Source organism: Ambystoma mexicanum, chromosome 2q, assembly GCF_040938575.1.
Source record: "Ambystoma mexicanum isolate Mex_15411 chromosome 2q, UKY_AmexF1_1, whole genome shotgun sequence".
In the NCBI taxonomy this organism is placed as follows: domain Eukaryota; kingdom Metazoa; phylum Chordata; class Amphibia; order Caudata; family Ambystomatidae; genus Ambystoma; species Ambystoma mexicanum.
In genome coordinates this window covers 465,062,876-465,078,960 of record NC_090924.1, presented here as the reverse complement: position 1 = coordinate 465,078,960, position 16,085 = coordinate 465,062,876, and positions in this window count along the sequence as shown.

Below are 16,085 nucleotides of genomic sequence, written 5' to 3'. Positions count from 1 at the left end.
CTGTCATGCATACATGGCATGCAGCATTTGCTCAGTTTGCATGGCGGAATCCAAAGGTGCAGGACAAAAGGCAGCGTACACGTTTGCCCTGTACATTTGTAATCCACTGTGGAAATGGCCAAAATGTGATGGCGGGGAGTACTAATGCCTCCCTGATGCCAAATCATGGCCTGGTGCAAAATGAGCTCCAAGGGGCACTGAAGACATGATCATTTGTAACAAAATGCAAAAGATGGCAGATCAGGTGATGAAGGCTATCGTCAGTGTAGATGAGACTATCATGGCTGGTGGACTCTGCAAATGATCTCAATGACAGTTCAACAGCTGCACAGGAATGCGGCACCGCTGGAGCACTGAGCAGAAGATGCAGAAAAGCGATACAGAAGATGCAACATACAAATGGTCAGGATCCCGGAAGGTGAGAAGGGGGTAGAGTCTTGGAAGTCTTTCTGGAAACATGGCTGAAGGCATTGATCGTGGCAAGCAAACTCTCCCACTGCTTCTCTCAGAGAGCACACTGGGCCTGTCACGGAAACCACCACCTGGAGACCGACTTGGAGCATCTCAAGCGATCTTGAAATACTGTGATCAAGCCAAGATACTGAGCGAGGCATGCAGAAGGGCTTGCAAGGCACTGCCGCAATTCTCTCAACTACACACACAGTGCAGCACAAAAGGAAATCATTTGACAAAGTTAAACTGAAACTATGGAACTAACAGCTACAATAAATATTATTCCCCAGACATGGTCACTTCTTCGTGCACCTCAGCTATGCTAATAATTGCCTGGGGATGCTTGAGGTGGCATAAATCAGATATAGTAATTCAGGTGACAACACTAATAGGAAGAGCATGTCAGTTCCTCAATAGTTAGAAATAAATACTGATAATCCATGCAGGTTTTGCCAAATGTTTGAGAGGAGGGACTACATTGACATAGCAGTATCCACCATGGCAGGCGGAGATTATTTGGACAGGCAATGTGTGATATTTAATGATCATGGGCATATATATATATATAGTCTAGCAGCTGGATATCCTTAATATATGCCCTCACCATTGACGCCTACTGATTTCTTGGAAACATTGAAGGGGCTATTTACAGATGCTCTCGAGAGGTTGCTAGTGGTCAGGGGAGATATGAATGTGAGCGTAGATAGGGAACTGTATAGGAGTAAGCCTAGACTGGGGGAGGGAGGGCAGGGCAGATGGGATGGATAACCCAGTTTAGGAGTTTTGCAGAGTTAATGGTGCTATCAGATTTGTGCCAGTGCAGACATGCCAGTACCAGGGGTTACTCTTTTCTCAGTAGCTTGCAGAATGCTATCTCACATACACTGCTTCAAGTTGGGATGCACGTACCGCATCCAAGCATGGCCAAAAGATTCAGACTGAGGAAAACCTATTAGCGTACGACAAAGTGAACGTGCACGGCAGTGGGGGCGCGAGGATTGCAGTTGGGAGCTGGCCATATGATAGGTTAGCATATGAAAATATGGAAAAGGTGATAAATCCATCCTTAAGGTAGTTATAGAGGCATATGTACCCCCAGGTATAGGGCATGGGTGGCATTGTGCAGCAGTAGTGAATTTATAGTAATATTAAGAAGTGATCATATGTGACAATGGTGGTGTGGGCACAGAGCCAGAATGATGAGGGAAATACTGAAGCACCGCCATATTGAGGCCTAACATTTTGTATTCCTTGTTGTAAGTGCAGTAGTGGGGCACAATAACGATTTTGAATTATTTCCCGTACTGAAGCTGAGAATAGTGGCATTCATGCCGAATAGGTAACAGTTTAATTGTATGCAGCTGCAGACCCTGGGTTACCTAAATTAGAATGTGAACGGCACTAGCACCCCTTGGAAAATGGTTGTCTTGTTTGAACTACCAGTTGGCTGAGGAATAGAGTACATACATTCATAAGAATTAGGCTGATTAATGTGGTCCTTGAGAAAGCAGGGAGGTGTAATGTGGGTGGGCAATTAATAAGGGGGGCGTTAGGATCAGAAAGTCCCATGATTTGTAATATGAAGAGCAAGAGGTGATGCCAACAAATTTAGTTCAGTGCTGGGAGGCATGGCTGGGACGCCTGTATATCTGGTATCAAGAGGAGCGTATTTTTATTTCAAAGATCCAACGTGACCTTGTCATTGTCCACTGAGCACATGCTAACGATCAGGTGCACACCTTTTGACTTGGCCGATGGGGTGGGTACTATTCCAACTCACTAATCCAGTAGCTGGGAACCCAGGTGACGGACTAGGGGGGACCATGTGTTGCAGGGTAGGGATAGATCAGGATGTGGCCAATTGATCAAGGGACTATAGTGGACTTGCAGAATGTATATAGGTGGTAGCGAATGAGAGTGGGGTAAAAACACTGTATATTGTTCACGTCATGAGTGACAATTTCTTTCCTTAAAACCTTGTACCTGCTTTGAAGTAACTGAGAGCTCCATGTCAGTTTAGTTCTGTTGGACCTTCTCATACGCTTTCCTTTTTGTATACAAAATAAACCTTGTTTTCCTTACAAAGCGGTGCACCAAACCTTTTTCCTTAGAGGAGTGCTTTTATTGTCTGGTTGTCTGTAGGTCTCACCTTACATTCCCAATGCTGACCTCAGATATCCACACAATATCACAATAAATGGGGCAATTTCAAAAAGCTTTTAGTTTAGTTTAGTTTAGTTTATTATTTGTATAGCGCGCCATACCCTGGAGTATCAGGGCGCAAACAGACAAGGATATGCTCAACTTGGTTACAGGTACATAGAAATCAGATGAAGGTGCAGAGATGCGCTGAGCTTGGTTACAGATATGCTCGGCTAATTGCAAGTACAGGAAAAGGCAGGAAGTGTAGACATAGGGTTGAGATATTATGGGCACAGGTAATGTTGTGCCTGTATGCATTGATCAGGAATCCATAGGTTGTTCATTAACCAGATATGGACAGAGTGCAATATTTCAATCTGTCATGATAAATTAAGCAAATGATAATAGTCTAAAATAAAGGAAATTGAAGAAGGGGATCCTGAAAGAGCAAGAGATGCACCTCTAACCAATAATGGAATTTGTTGGAAATCTATTCCTCTTGCTCACTGTTAAGACAGATAGATGACTGGTAACATCCACAATCAAACTAATTGTGCGTGCAATAACAATTCCAAGGTTTGGTGTATTTTTCAACAATATTGAGAAACTGGCTTTTCCGTGTTGAAGGCAAGGGTGAGAACTGAACAAGAACTATGCACATGCAAAAGGAGTGCATTTATTTCTGAAGGAATACATCATGCCACAGAATGTATTGACATTATCAGAATCTATGTTCTAAGGCTTAAGCAACCTGGAATATGTTATCCACATACATACTCAGCCTGGGTCCCAAAATTCACATTTTCACAACTCTAAACCTCAGAAGAACTGGATTTCTTAAACAAGACCTTATCATTTGGATGCCATGTGTCAAGAAAATGCATTTACAGTGAAATGTAATTCTAATTTTTCAGATGTTTTGTTTTACTTAAAACACAGAGATAAATAATGTAATAGATGAACTAATGTAAACATTCCAATACATTTTACCATAAATATATTTCCCTTGCGTCCTTGCATGTGAGATTAAAGAGACCTGTCTGAGTATGGAAATTGAAGGGGGCGTTCAAACTGCTGAAAAGGCAAATTAGAAACACTTCACCTATTCACATAAAAGGTCTTACCCAGCCTAGGAATGTACATAAAAAATCACACAAACAGCCTCGACGACCTGTTTCAAAAGGTAAGCTCATTGCCAGTTTTCTTTATCGAATTGTGGCCCTCAGCTTCAACAGAGGTTGTTAACTTTTATCGAAGTCCAGGTATCACTTAACATCTGCATTACCAAGAGGTCAAAAGAAAGGTTATACAACCTACACACAGCTAAAGACATCTGTTCTCACATACATAGAATAAATATATCATGAAAAAGGAATAGGTAGTTGATGCACCGCCACTGCCATCTGCAGGAAAATGTCAACTGCACACTAGAAAACCTGATTCATATTAACATGAAGGAAAAATTAGAACAAGTGTTTAATCACTAAATTGATCACTGCATCACTGCAGGAGCTCCAATGGACACAACATTTTGACATGTTGAAATAATATTGATCAGAATATGTTAAAAGAATATATAGCTTGCTATGTATCGATCGGGTGAAAATGCAGAAATGCGCAAAATTGTCATGGGGGAGATCATTCAAAGTCTCTAAATGTATGAATCGATGATCAGAACCTGAAAATAGTTGTTTCAATAATTTGACATATTTTAATCATAAATTATAGCCACAAAAACAAAATAGACAATTGTGCCTCTATGTTTGGTGTCTTCTAAAGACTTTAAAATAGTGGATCAATAGTGGATCAACTAGTGACTCCTATGATAGCAACCACTAATGTGTGGTGCTCAGAGATTATGACTCTTGAGTATATTCTAATCCACAGTAGTCTTTTTGAGAACTTGGGCTATTCATGTAAGGAAGTATCCAAGTGCAAAATAAAAAACCCGGTCAAGGCTTTGAGCCTGCAAGGAGATGGGAGAATATCAATGAAAACTGCAGAGACAAGCATAAAAGATAGACAAACATTAACAAAACAGTCAATTGACTTAGCGAATAATAACGGCAAAATTACATCAGATGCTGTCCAATGCAGAGAGAAGCCCAAAGGTTACTGGCCCACTTTGAGAATTAATCTTGATAACATTGATGTGGTGATATCATGGAACACAAGAGGGAATTCGCAATAGCCAAGTGAAAATGGTCTGCTTGCAAACATTGACCACTTTTGGATAGTAGCCCTGCAGGAAACGTGACTCCATGAACAATGCGATATTAATGGTTGCTGCACAAAACACAGTCTAGCATCTAAGGGGCTCTGAGGCAGACCGAAAGGAGGCCTATTGACCTCAATTAGGCACCCTTGGACAGGGTCTAATACAGTTTGCTGTGTGCATAAAGTGTAATCTGCCTCAGACTTTATCATTTTTAATAGTAAATATGTATAATCCTCCCAATTGTACATACACTAAAGTAAAAATTGCTACTCTTGGGGGACGCTGTTGCGCCGAAACAAGATGGCCACCTGCTAGTGGAGCTCCGGACGGGAAGATCACTACAAACTTATTAAACGCCGGCTAACGGCATCTACTCTGCTCCATATCGGGGGGGCCCACCTATAAGCCTCTCCGCTGCAACCCTGAGAGCTTTCATCTTCCACCGCCCTTCGAGGACTGAGCGGCGGCCCTGCGACTGAAGCGGGACTGCGGGGGCTCACCTCGGGCCATGTCGCGGCTCCGGCACCTCTGGCTTTCCCTTCACCCGAGTGCGTGGTGCTGCGGCCTGCTGTGGGGGAGGGGCGCTGCGGCCCTCATTGGCGGCCTGGCTCTCCCAGCCAGGGGGCCGCCCTACATCGCTTCTACGGGTGCCTGTGCCCCTCCAAGAGGACCCTGCTGACCCTGCTGCATCCTGCGGGTGCCCCTTTCTGCGTGCTCCGGTGGCGTTGAGCCCAGACCCCTCCCGCCGCCCGTCTCGCGCCACGGAGGGCGGAGACGCTCCCGGGGACCAGGCCGATGCTGCACCACATCCTGCCGCCCTCCGCTGCAACCCTCCTACGGGCCACTGAGCATAGCCACAACAAGGTAGGGGGGCACGCGGGGTGGAGGACGGCCCAACTTGCTTGGCTCCTGGGCTCTGCGTGCTCACCGGCGGCTGCCCTTTGCCTCCTCGCATCCTGAATCAGCATCCGACCTGGGCTGTTGGTCCCGCGCCGCCGGTGCCACTTGTTGACTTGGGCCCCCCCCGCGGCAGGCCTGGAGGCGGCCACGGGCCCTTCTCTGCGCTGTCGGATCCCCGCGCATTGGGTCTGCCTTCCCGCGTCCACTGCCACCTGCAACTGATGGGGCCCTCGGCTACACACTGTTGCCTCACGCCTGACAGTACACCACGGATGGCGTACTAAACGCTGCCTCTTAACCTCATAGCTACAGGCAACAAGCCTGCTCACCTACTCTGTGCTCCATCCACCTCCCCGCTGACTGCACCATCTGTGTACCGAGGTACGGCCTGCCAACCTCCTTCCCGCTACTGCTGCGATCGCTCTACTGCTTTGGAGTGTGCAGGCCGGCGTGGCTGAGGAGCTGGCGCTGGTGCTGCTCCCCCACCAGAAGCCCTTGGCGCCTCTCTCCGGATTCTCTTGCCCACACTGTGTCATTGATCCCTCCTGCAGGCGCCCGTTTCTCCTGGATCCCTGGATGCGGGTCCCTAACTTGAACAACTGCTGAACCCGTGCTCCGGCTGGGCGGCCCACCGCAGTACACCCTGCCCCCGGACCCACTCCTTTGCCGTGGCCGATTGGTTTTCCCCATCCCTCTTGTCTACTCTGCGACGCTCCTGGGCTGGTGTGGGGGAACCTCACCAACCACGGTGACATTTGCACCCTCTGTGTGCTTCCGGTGCACTCGGACTCGCACCTGCTGCCTACCAGGAATCACTGCTGAACGCCTTCCCGCTTGACGTGTGAACATTTTGTCTCCTCGCCTTCTCGCAGCGTAACAGCTACACTAAACCTCCTACGGTTGTGCCCCCATTGTTCTCAAATAAGGAACACCTTGACTTGCAGCTCTGCTTCTAGGGGCCTCCTGTTACCTCAACTATACTGGCCTATACCGGTGTGCCCACTCGCCACCCCACTCCTGTGCTAACTGCACATACGCTCCATGCCTCATGACCTAAGGGTGGGTACCCGCGTTGGCACTAGTTTACCTCCCTCAGCCTCCCCGCAGAGGCTAGAGTGCCTCACCCTGGATGGCCCACCCTCGAGCCAGTAACCTGCGCCGCGTCCTCTTACGTCACATCACTGATCCAACGATCCAGTGGCAACATCACATCTGGTTTACCCCTCCGGTCCCCGTGGCATTGCCGTCTGGCTCAGTGTGCTCTGGTGGGGCCCCTGGATTTCCCCCCAGCCTCGTCAACTGCTTTCCACACCTTGCTGCCCTTCCCCCCAGGGCACTCTGTGGGGCTGCGATCGGAGGGCCTCCCACTACAACTATACTGAGCCCCGGTCGCCAGACGCGGCCTATCACCATGACTAAGAGAGCCGGGTCTAGCATGAAGCAAAGTTCACTAAATATGTTCGCTAAGACTCCCTCCAAGCCGCTAATGGACCCTCCGGAGGAGTCAACGTCCACCATGGTGCCCTCAACCTCTGATGACTCGCAGAAAATGCTGGAGTACATGCGAGAGGGCTTCACTACGCTACACACTAAGTTAGACGATATGAATGGGACCATCTCGTCCATAAAAGCCCATATTGAAAGGACAGACAGTAGGGTTGCCTAGATCGAGACAAGGGTTGGCACCACAGAGGACGACCTGGTTTCCTTACGTGCCACTGTGACCACCCTGACCAGCCAGGTCTCTATGGTTGAAAAGAAAAATGATGACCTCGAATCCCGCTCTAGGCGGAATAACCTCCGCATTGTTGGTATAACGGAGGACAACATTAAAGAGCCCATGGAGGATTACTTGGAACGTACCCTTTTAACACTCCTGGATAACCCCAAGCTTTTGGCACAATTTGCAGTTGAGAGAGCTCACCGTGCCTTGACCGTGAAGCCCAGGCCGGGTGCCCCACCCCGCCCCATCATAGCCAGAATCCTCAATTTCCGCCTGCTCCGGGCGGCCAGGGCCAAAGGGGAGCTGCACCTTGGGGCGGCAAGGGTACACTGGTACCCGGATTACTCTGTGGCTGTGCAACAAGAGCGTAAAACCTTCCTTGCAGTGAAAAAGAGACTTTGAGACTTAGGAGTCAAGTACCCCATGCTCTTCCCCGCCAAGCTGAGGATCGAACACTCCAATCAAACATACTTCTTCACCATCCCGGAAGAGGCTTCGAAATTTATAGACAAACACATTCCTGGTTGATTTAAATAGTGTTAATATAAGTTTCATGCTTTTCAATATTCGTTATCATACCTGGGCCACGGGGCCGGACCGCCACGGCGCCTCCTCCCCCATGATGCCCACTATTCATTGTAGTTTATTATTGTACTTGTTGCCAATGTTGCTCCATTACCTCTCTGTGTAGGTGATGTTTCGCGCCATGCTGTTGCATCGTAGACTGTAATATCCGTTTCTTGTTGGGTTCCCGGCTCGGAGCTACCCGGTATTTTAACCCAGCCACTCCTGTGATTATGCCTCGGGACCCTGGCCCCCCCCCGGACTAGGACCACACCCAATTCTTTTGATGCTGTGCCATGGCACACGGCTGCACCCCATTCTCCCCTGGGTCATTGCTTATAGATCTGGTCCTGATGTAACCCGCACCCACTCTAAACGCCCCGCTTTATCCTACTACGTAGCATAACTCTACTTACGCTCTGCTGCTTACAGACCCCCAGGCGTTGATGTCTAAAGGTTTATGTTTGTTTTGGTTTTGTTCGGGTTTCGTCCCTCTGATTGGGGGAGGGATGTGGGTAGGGGGTTGGAAGGGAACATTATGGTTTAAAAATGTCTTGACAGCCTACAGAGGTGCCGCAGGCACTGCGCCCAATCAATTCATATATGTAGTCAGGCGACCGCAAACACCTAGGGTACACGCCGTTCGTTTCACTGAAATCCACCTTTACTTATTCCACCATCACCCCTTCAAATATGGCTGACACTACTCTGACCTTTATGAGCTGGAACGTCAGGGGATTAGGCAATTATAAAAAGATGCGACAGATTCAGCTCCACGCTGAACGCCACGGAGTAAAGATCTTATGTTTGCAGGAAACCCACGCTCGCTCGGAGCAATGTGAACGATTTGCCAAGCAATGGGCCCCCCAGAGGTATTGCACTAATTATTCCACTCAGAGCCGAGGCACCCTCACCCTAATACATAGAAGTCTGAAATTTACGTGTCACCACTCCCACATAGATCCACTTGCTAGGTTTGCGCTCATCACTGGTATATTACAGCATCAGGAGATAGTCATCCTGAACATATATGGTCCCAACGTCGACGACCCTGACTTCTATCTTCACCTGATCACTCTACTTGAGAGCTACCCCCTGATTCCTATTTTGTGGGGCGGGGACTTCAATACGATACTAGATGTCAACCTGGATATATCGGGTTCTCGTCCTCACCAACTGTCTAAGGCAGCATATTCTATCCTGACCTCGCTCCCCCGCCTGGCACTGGTGGACGCTTGGCACCTGATGTATCCTGAGGACCGTACTTACTCCTTTTATTCCTCAGTCCATGATTCCCACTCTAGAATAGATAGATGGCTTGTCACAGACATACTGATTAGATGCGTAACTCACTTGGCCATTCTCCCCAGGATGCTGTCAGACCACTCACCGGTACTTATCTCCTTAAACTGGGGATTAGACCCCAACAAAACAAGACAGTGGAGGATGAGTCCTCATGCGCTTCTTGACCAGGTTTTTTCCTCCGAGCTTGAATCCTCCATTGAGGAATATTTTGAGATTAACACAAACTCTGTTTCAACACAAGCTGTGCTCTGGGAAGACTTCAAAGCACACACGAGAGGGGTCGCCATATCCAAGAGCAGTGGCATCCTGAAGGGCATCCGTGCCGACATCGCTACCAGCGAATCAGCCCTATCCGTCTATGAATCCCAATACGTTGTGGATCATTCCCCGGCTACTTTAGCGATGTTGGGTTCTGAACTGGACAGGTTCCGTGGCCTTGCCGAGCGCGAGGTTAAGTTCCTGAACTCCCCCCGATCGGCGAGGAAATACGGCGAGGGCGAGCGCCCCGGCAGAATGCTAGCTAGGCTGCTACGTCACGAATTCAGTGCCCCCAACATACCAGCCATTGCTAGACCAGATGGCACACTCGCCACCTCCCCCCAAGACATCAATTCTGAGTTCCTCGCGTTCTACACCTCCCTGTACTCGGAGGTTGATAGTTCCCAGATTCCTGAAATCGATTCCTATTTAGAGAACCTCCCTTTGTCAGTCCTGTCAACCGACGCTAGCACCTCCCTCGAGAGGCCCTTCACCCTAGAGGAAATTGTGGAGGCCATTGAGTCACTGGCATCGTGGAAGGCCCCTGGCCCAGATGGGCTCCCGATGGACTTCTACAAACTATACAAGGCCCAACTAGCGCCGCACCTACTGACCCTGTGGGAAGATTCGTGCGACAGGGACATACTTCCACCGTCCCTCCAGGAGGCATTGATTACAGTGCTCCTTAAACCTGGTAAGACCCCCACGCAGTGTACCTCATACCGACCCCTCTCACTGATTAATAGTGATATTAAAATATTTGCCAAACTACTTGCCAACCGCTTAGCCCCATACATGTCCCACATTATTCATCCAGACCAGGCCGGCTTCGTCCTTGGTAGGTCCACCTCCCTAAATTTAAGGAGACTCTTCAATGTAATCAGCAGAATCGACCCGGCCACACAAGCAGTGGCAGCTACATTGGACATGCAAAAGGCATTTGATTCAGTTTCCTGGAAATACCTGTGGTGTGTTCTTGAGAAATGCAAATTCGGCCCTAACTTCCGCACCTGGATAAAACTCCTTTACACAGCTCCATCAGCCATGGTCCGCACGGAAGACAGGTGCTCTTCCCCCTTCCAGATATTTAGAGGTACATGCCAGGGATGCCCCTTCTCCCCACTCATTTTTGCTATAGCCTTGGAGCCCTTCACTGACATGATTCGGCAATCACACTCGCACAGGGGGTTGCGCACGTCAGGCCAGACTGATAGTCTCTCTCTACGCTGATGATACCCTGCTGTATGTTCGATCCCCTGAAATCAATCTTTCACCTATACTGACAGATGTGGCTCGATTTGGTGACATATCCGGTCTGAAGGTTAATTGCTCCAAGTCTACATTATTTCCACTCACAGATTTGACACAACCCCCCCTCAATCTATATGGGTTAAACTGGTCACCTTCGAGCTTCACCTACCTAGGGGTGGTGGTCTCTCGGCACACTTCACAGCTGCGTGACGACAACTACCAAACTTATCTAACTAACCTGGAGACTAAAACCTCCAGCTGGACTAAACTTCCCCTCGCGCTAGCAGGCAGAATTGGAATACTCAAAATGATTGTATTACCTCAATTACTGCACCGATTTACCAATCTGCCTCTGTGGCCCGGGGATACCTTTTTCCAAACACTGCGCAGCATGTGTAATGTCTTCCTTTGGCACTCTGGGGCCGTCCGCCTCAAATTATCCACACTAACCGCTCCTAGGGCATTGGGCGGTTTTGGCGCACCCGATTTTATCAGATACTGGTTGGTGGCCCAACCACAGTTTGCTGCACACTGGTTTAATACCATTGATCCCCCCCCACATGTTCGCCTCGAGAAGCTAACTGTCTGTGACCGAGTGATCGGATCCCTGGTCCTCCAACCAATCTCCCCTGACTTAAACTCTGCGAATCCTGTAGCCAGTACATCCTTGGCTCTTACCAAATTCTGGTCCATGGTCGACACACCCCACCTGTTCCACAGGGATTTGCCACTGTGGAACTTCCTTCCCGATGTTCCACACATTCCACTTTCGGTGGTCACTCGCTGGGCCGCTGCTGGCTTCCTGACGCTGCGCGATGCCTTTGAACAGGGAAACTTTATAGAATGGTCTGACCTTACTCCCTCACTCAGGTGCCGACCCTCGGTGTGGCTATAGTACTCTTCACTCCACGCACATCTCAAGTCCAGATATTCATACTTTCCCGCATTGCCCACTGATGAACATATAGTGGAGGAGCTCTGCTCCTATCTCTCCTTCAGAGGCAAGGTGTCGAGGCTCTACTCCTTACTACATACTAGAGCGGCCCCCCACTTCACCGAGCTGAGACGCAGATGGGAGGAGGACATTGGTTCTGAGATCACCGATGAGAGGTGGTCTCGGATGTGCGCTCGTACCCATGAGGTTTCCTACAACACTAAATTTAAACTCATCCAGTTTAAAATCTTACACAGGTATCATCATACACCTATGAGACTCCACCGTATGTTTAACGCCAACTCCCCCTCCTGTCCTAGGTGCGGCGCAGATCAAGCCTCCTATCTACACATGTTGTTGTTCTGTCCCCGACTGTCCCAATTTTGGTTCGACATTTGCTCTACACTGTCTGATATTCTGGAACACCCAATCACCCCTACCCCACTGCACTGCTTATTCCATGACTTCCCGCAGTTACCCCGTGATTCTAAGAAACTGGCAGGTCTTTGCATGCTACTGGCAGTTCGCTGTATACTACTCTGTTGGCTCCACCCTAGAGCACCTACCTATACACAATGGCTCAGATCGGTCACATGGGCTCACGACACGGAGCAGTCCTGGAGTGCGATGCAGTGTCCACACTCCAGGCTGAGGGACATCTGGTCGAGATTCCGAGACCATGGGCCTCATTACGACCGTGGCGGTCCGGAAATAGCGGTGGCGGTAAACCCGCCGCCACCGTTGTTTCCGGACCGCCTGATCACGACCCCTGCAGGCGGGAGGTGATGTTCCCGCCAGGTCTGAGCTGGCGGGTTTAACACCGCCCGCCTGCAGGCGGACGAGGAAACACCGGCAGCATTACAAGATGCTGCCGGTGTTTCCATGATCCCGATTCCCATTGAGTCCCATAGGACTCAATGGGAATGGGGATTTACACCATTCCGCCTCCGTGATTCCCGGAAAACCGGGGTTGTGATGCCCCGGTAATTCCGGGAATCACGGAGGCGGAATGGTAATATGAGTCCGGCGTTAACCAGGCGGTTTTACCGCCTCGGTTAACGCCGGACTCGTAATGAGGCCCCATATCTCTGCCATGGCCTCACCGTCAACTTCTCCTTCTACTTCCCCAGGTGGTTCCCCTTAGATAGTGATCTGTTATGGTGTATGTATCAATACTATGTATATTGCCTTTTATCTATCAGCTACATTTTATGCATGATGTATTGTTTATCATTCGCATTGCTTGCTCTCAGCGCTGGTGCCATGTGGCTCCCTCTGTTTCTTTGTTGTGCTGTCAAGTCAATAAAAAGAGTTTTTTTTAAAAAAATGCTACTCTTAGTAGGATCTTTGAAGAAAATGATCCCAATACCCCTATTATAATACTCGGAGACCTGAATGCTAGGATTGTGTATTCGAATGAGTTCGCTGAAGAAGGACAGTGTTCTAGTCCTATAGAAAATGGATTTTCTAATACTCAAGGTACACCCTGGGCGAATCTATTCCTCAAACCGATTGGCCATGCTAAATTGGAATTCAATAAGCGACTCTGATCGCAGTGCTACTCGAGTTAGTGGGCTTAGTTTATCGACCATAGATTATATAGTTGTGAATGAAAGCGCCAACTCATTAGCAATAGATATGGCAGTAGGTTGTCACGAAGAAAGCAATCACCTCCCCCCATACCTATTGATGGCAATTAGCAAGGAGATTAATCTCTATCAAATGAACGGTAACATAGGTATTAATATCACAGACAACCACATCAATTGGAATCCAACTAAATTGATAAAGGCAAACCAGTAGCCGAATGTGAGCTGGGTAAATTTATAGAAAATACAGATTTACTAGTAGACAATCCTGATGATAAAATGATTCTCACTTTTGAACAGATGCTTCGTACAATCAAAGCTGTAATTATCCAAAAACGTAAATACACAAGCAATAGTGAGAGATGGAATGCCTCTCATGATACGAAGATAGTGCAATACATGACGCAAAAAACAATTAAGAATAACAAATAGACACCTCAAGAACTCCAAAGCCCTAGATGCAACATGGAAAATAAAAGTAGCCAAAAATCAGCATCAATCTTGGCTACGACGGCATCAAATTTTTAAAGCAAATGATACATGACGTACTGTGGCTTCATTTGCCAAATAAAATAATAATCAGGGAATAGGGTCTGTAGTCAATGGTTCTAAAAAGAAAATGTTGCATATAAATAGTGTAACTGACAAAATTGGATTCTTCATGTAAAAAAGACACTAGGGGGGACAAGTGATTGTTAAGAAGTTGTACCAACTAATGTTGCAATTTGGAGTGGCAGTTGTACTTTAGATAGTCTTACTAACCGGATCAGGAAGTTACACAGCTCAAGGACTGTCTGCCCTGATGGCACCTGCAACGTGCTAGTTCGGTTGTGCCCAGAGAAGTGGGCACAGGCGTTGAACACTTTATTTCAATGGATAGGAAAATATGGTCAAATACCGAAACATGGCGAGAAAGTGTCATCCTACCTATACATAAAAAAGGTAACTGAAAAGATCCAGCCAATTATAGGATGCTGGCAATGTTCGACATCCCTGACAACATTTTTGCTAAAACTCTTCTTGTTGAATTGAATCAGTGGGTAGCAGCTCACCACATCTTACATGTTAATCAATTGGGATTTCGGGTGAAATTATCCACTACGCACAATATTGCTAATCTTGTGGCCACAACTGAATACTCATGCAATAGACGTGAATTACTGGTCTATGCCGCATTCATTCATTTTAGTGTGGCGTTCAACACTATATAGAGGGAAGAATTGTGGATTAACCTAAAAACATGGGGGATACCGGCTGGACTGCTATACATGATTCAACATTTATATACTAGATGGTGAAGGAAAATTATCTGAATCCATAAGAACATTGCGAGGAGTCAAGTAAGGGTGCATTCTGGCAGCTACGTTATTTAACTTCTACCAAGCTGACCTTTTGGCTGACCCTCAGGCAACAACAGCTGATGACAGTAAAATGGGCAGTCTGAAAATAGACAGATTATACCCTTAAAGGCCTTCAGACCAAACTACATGCACTAGAGAAGTTTTCAGCCACAGATGGTCTAAAAATTAATATTGTAAAAACTTAAATCATCACATTTCTAGGTAATGACAAACACACCTACCCAAAAAATTCAAAGTGGTCAATTAATAACCAACATATTGAAGTTGTAGAGTGTTATAAGTACCTAGTGGTGTTAATAGACCGTAATCTATGTTGGAAACAACATTGGAATGAGACCAAAATTAAATGTATGAAGACTGCTATGACTCTGAGTCATTTTATAGGTTGCCAAGGGGGTTTCTCTGTTAGCACAGTCTTATTGTTGTACTCTGCTAAAGTGATTCCATGTTTATTATATGCCGCTGAAATTTGGGGTAATAATTTCAAATCTGAAATCAGGAAGTTTGAAGCTAAAATGTTAAGGATTTAATTCAGAATGCAGAAATCTCTCCCTTGTGAATGCATTTTATTGGAGTGTAATTTGATGTGCAGTAGCGATATTCTATAATAAAAAATCGCAATGCTATTTGTTAAATTGTGCACATTGGACAACGATGCTTTTATCGTTGACTGGATGAAATGTTTTAACAGAATGGAAAATGATCATGACTTATGTGTAATAGATTCTATTTGCACTGTGTATTTAAAATGGGCAAAGGAAAATGCAAATGTATAGCTGGAATACTCTCGCGGAAAGGTTAAGCGATTACTGAAAATGTCTGTACATGATTATAGGAAAGAACGAGACATGATTAACCTAGCTACAAAAGTTAATAGCGGTTTATTTTTAGAGTACTGCCCGAATGTTTCCAGACAATCCAAATATCAAGCCGCATTTCTAGACAGTAATATCACTGGATGTTATTTACGGTTTAAATTCAACATGTGCGATACACTAGAAATTATGGGGGCTAAATGTGGTATCGCTAGAGATCAATGATTTTGTAGATTGTATGGAACATCTGCACGCACATATTATTTGTCAATGTGAGAGTTTAAATTCCCTAAGAACGAAATATCTGAAAGCATATGACAATAATCATAATATTGGGAATATGAATGAACTGTGGCAATCTATCTTGCAGGGAAACAACTTGAATCTTATTTTCCACATGATGAAGTTTTTTGAGCTAAGTGTATATATTTTAAGGGAATTGTCTGTCAGCACTTTTTTTTTATAGTAACCTGTTTTAAACATGACAAATGTACATTTTAAAGTATTTTGTTGTTTAATTTTTATGTGATGAATTTGAATTGTGTGAATTGTATAATATATGTAAAGCCTTT